This window comes from Salmo salar, chromosome ssa24 (assembly GCF_905237065.1).
Source record: "Salmo salar chromosome ssa24, Ssal_v3.1, whole genome shotgun sequence".
NCBI classification, from domain to species: Eukaryota; Metazoa; Chordata; class Actinopteri; order Salmoniformes; family Salmonidae; genus Salmo; species Salmo salar.
Genome location: NC_059465.1, coordinates 44550851 through 44555548, shown reverse-complemented (window position 1 = coordinate 44555548; position 4698 = coordinate 44550851).

Genomic DNA, 4698 nt, shown 5'->3' with positions numbered 1-4698 from the left:
TACATTGTAAGGATTTTTTATTTATTTTTTAAATAACTGCAAAATGATTTGTTTCATTGGCAATAGGTTCTCATAGTATTATAGTAGAATAAATGGTGTGCCAATATGCAGCTATACTGTAGTCACTCTGTGCTAGCCATGTAAATTACACAGTTGTATGAATACTTAGTAGTAGGGGTCATTATTTTATTGATTTATTAAGTTAATTTGAAACAGGGGACAATGTACAACAAAACATAAGTCTCAGAAGTCATGTGTTTGACCAGATCTAGCTGACAGCTCATTACTATCTGCAGTTCCAGGGAACATATAAACATTAAATACAGTAAATCAGACGTATTAAAACACAAGTCAAGACATTACACATATTACTGTTGGACCTGATTTAATATTGAGGTTGTAAAACACAAACGGCTAGTAAAATCTAAATATTCCATTAGATATTGTATGAAAATATATGTGTTGTTTTTGCAATGTGGAAAACCCATACAGAATGTCATGGTAAGTGCAGTGCATTCGGAAAGTATTCAGACCCCCTTAACTTGTTCCACATTTTGTTACGTTACGGTCTTATTCTAGAATGGATTAAATGTTTTTCTTCAGCAATCTACACACAATACCCCCATAATGACAAAGTGAAAACAGGTTTTTAGAAATTTTTGCAAATGTATTAAAAATAAAAAAAACAGATACCTTATTTATATAAGTATTCAGAACCTTTGCTATGAGACTCAAAATTGAGCTCAGGTGCATCCTGTCTCCATTGATCATCCTTGAGATGTTTCTACAACTTGATTGGAGTCCACCTGTGGTAAATTCAATTGATTGGACATGATTTGGAAAGGCGCACACCTGTCTATATAAGGTCCCACAGTTGACAGTGCATGTCAGAGCAAAAACCAAGTAATGAGGTTGAAGATATTGTCCTCGAGGCACAGATCTGGGGAAGGGTACCAAAAAATGTCTGCAGCATTGAAGGTCCCCAAGAACACAGTGGCCTCCATCATTCTTAAATGGAAGAAGTTTGGAACCACCAAGACTCTTCCTAGAGCTGGCCGCCCGGACAAACTGAGCAATCGGGGGAGAAGGGCCTTGGTCAGGGAGGTGACCAAGAACCTGATGGTCACTCTGATAGAGCTCTAGAGTTCCTCTGTGGAGATGGGATAACCTTCCAGAAGGACAACCATCTCTGCAGCACTCCACCAATCAGGCCTTTATGGTATGGGCAGAGGGAAGCCACTCCTCAGTAAAAGGCACATTACAGCTCCCTTGGGATCTCAGACCATGAGAAACAAGATTTCTGGTCTGATGAAACCAAGATTGAACTCTTTGGCCTGAATGCCAAGCGTCACGTCTAGAGGAAACCTGGCACCATCCCTACAGAGAAGCATGATGGTGGCAGCATCATGCTGTGGGGAGGTTTTTCAGCGGCAGGGATCGAAGCAAAGATGAATGGAGCAAAGTACAGAGAGATCCTTGATGAAAACCTGCTCCAGAGTGCTCAGGACCTCAGACTGGGGCGAAGGTTCACCTTCCAACAGAACAATGACCCTAAGCACACAGCCAAAACAAGACAGGAGTGGCTTCGGGACAAGTCTCTGAATGTCTTTGAGTGGCCCAGCCAGAGACCGAACTTGAACCTGATCGAACATCTCTGGAGAGACCTGAAAATAGCTGTGTAGCGACGCTCCCCATCCAACCTGACAGAGCTTGAGAGGATCTGCAGAGAATAATGGGAGAAACTCCCCAAATATAGGTGTGCCAAGCTTGTAGTGTCATACCCAAGAAGACTCAAGGCTGTAATCACTACCAAAGGTCCTTCAACAAAGTACTGAGTAAAGGGTCTGAATACTTATGTAAATGTTATATTTCTATGAATCTGTTTCTCCTTTGTCATTATGGGGTATTGTGTGTAGATTAATGAGGGAAATAAACGATTTATCAATTTTAGAATAAGTCTGTAACGTAACAAAATGTGGAGAAAGTTAAGGGGTCTGAACACTTCCCGAAGGCACTGTATACACACAGTTAGAGACATTTTAATTGCCCAGATGTACAAAACCTAAGTGAGAGTGTTGGACCTTGTAGCTCAGTTGGTAGAGCATGGTGTTTGCAACGCCAGGGTTGTGGGTTCGATTCCCACGGGGGGCCAGCAAAAAAATGTATGAAATTGTATGAAATGTATGCATTCAATACTGTAAATCGCTCTGGATAAGAGTGTCTGCTAAATGACTAAAATGTAAATGTAAGTTACTGAACCAAATTAACTTAACGATGAACCACAAGACCCTTTGATGAGGCTTTTGGTCTTAGTTTTGGTAAACAAAGTTGAAGACGGAAATCCTAGCACAGCACTGTGCGTGAGCTTCAGTTCCAGAATGTTAAGCAATAGGCTTAATTCCTGCTCATTAAAAAGAATGAGTAAATATGCTTACAGTGTTAACGTTAGCCATGCAGGGAGTGTGAGGTATACACACACACACACACACACACACACACACACACACACACACACAGACTAATTACATCTAACTAGCCACCCTTCTGTGGAGTTAGTTTGGCATGCAGCACAGGAAATTGAATTGGTCCACTGACTATCCAGAGCATATTCGGCATTAGGGCTCACAGCTCACTTGAGAAAGAAATGTAAATCTCATTATGACTTCTCTAATGAAATAACAGATCAATTAATACAAATAAATCAGAGTTGTCAGGTTATGTGCTTTAGCCCTAATGTCAGGTTATGTGCTTTAGCCCTAATGTCAGGTTATGTGCTTTAGCCCTAATGTCAGGTTATGTGCTTTAGCCCTAATGTCAGGTTATGTTCTTTAGCCCTAATGTCAGGTTATGTGCTTTAGCCCTAATGCCAGGTTATGTGCTTTAGCCCTAATGTCAGGTTATGTGATTTAGCCCTAATGTCAGGTTATGTTCTTTAGCCCTAATGTCAGGTTATGTGCTTTAGCCAGGCCCTAATGTCAGGTTATGTGCTTTAGCCAGGCCCTAATGTCAGGTTATGTGCTTTAGCCCTAATGTCAGGTTATGTGATTTAGCCCTAATGTCAGGTTATGTGCTTTAGCCCTAATGTCAGGTTATGTGCTTTAGCCAGGCCCTAATGTCAGGTCATGTGCTTTAGCCAGGCCCTGTTGTCAGGTTATGTACTTTAGCTCTGTTGTCAGGTCATGTGCTTTAGCCAGGCCCTATTGCCATGCTTTGGCCCTATTGTCAGGCTTTAGCTCTGTTGTCAGGTTATGTGCTTTAGCCAGGCTCTGTTGTCATGCTTTGGCCCCATTGTCAGGCTTTAGCCCTAATGTCAGGTCATGTGCTTTAGCCAGGCCCTGTTGTCAGGTTATGTACTTTAGCTCTGTTGTCAGGTCATGTGCTTTAGCCAGGCCCTATTGCCATGCTTTGGCCCTATTGTCAGGCTTTAGCTCTGTTGTCAGGTTATGTGCTTTAGCCAGGCTCTGTTGTCATGCTTTGGCCCCATTGTCAGGCTTTAGCCCTGTTGTCAGGTTATGTGTTTTAGCCCTGTTGTCAGGTCATGTGCTTTAGCCAGGCCCTATTGCCATGCATTGGCCCTGTTGTCAGGCTTTAGCCCTGTTGTCAGGTTATGTGCTTCAGCCAGGCCTTATTGTCTGGCTTTAGCCCTGTTGTCAGGTCATGTGCTTTAGCCAGGCCCTGTTGTCAGGCTTTAGCCCTGTTGTCAGGTCATGTGCTTCAGCCAGGCCTTATTGTCTGGCTTTAGCCCTGTTGTCAGGCTTGTAAGGGTAACAGCCCAGTGACATAGCTAATGAAAGTCTATTTCTGTTGTCACATCTTGATGTTACCCAAATTATGTATGTGGTGATGACATTACATTACATTTACATTTAAGTCATTTAGCAGACGCTCTTATCCAGAGCGACTTACAAAATGGTGCATTCACTGACATACTGGTGTAATCTGATCTAACATATTTCCTACAGTTTTTTGTTGTTGTCATCTTTCATTTGATATAGCTAATGATGCTGCTAAAAAAAGGTAACACTTCCCTATTTGTGTTTGTCAAGACGGTTGTGCCCCTTCTTTTTGGGTCAGATTTAAAGAGACATAGTGTCTGGGACTTGGCCTACATCTGTGTATTCACTATATTGGTGTCAGATGCCTTTCCATGGAAGTTCTCTTCAGTATGCACATAGACCCATAACTATTAACCAGTTCTGCTAATATCATCTGATAACGCTCATGTGGATGACATTATGGAACACACACACACACACACACATTAGGATGTTGAAAATAACAAATACATTTAGTGTGAAAGAGGTGGACAATTAACTGAAGTCCATCGATAATGAAACACCAACTGGTATTGACGACCTAGATGGAAAGCTACTGAGGATGGTAGCGGATTATATTCCCTCTCCTGTTTGTCATATCTTTAGTCAGAGTCTGGAGAAAAGTGTTTGTCCTCAGACCTGGAGGGCAGTAAAAGTCATTCCGTTACCCAAGAATAGTAAAGCACCTTTTACTGGTTCTAACAGCCGACCAATCAGCATGCTACCGACTCTTAGCCAAGTTTTGGAGAAAAAAAAATTGTGTTTGACCAGATACAATGCTATTTCTCTGTAAACAAAATAACAACAGACTTTCAGCATGTTTATAGAGAAGGGATGCAATGACAATGAACTGTACTGACAAAAAAAAATGACTGATGATTGG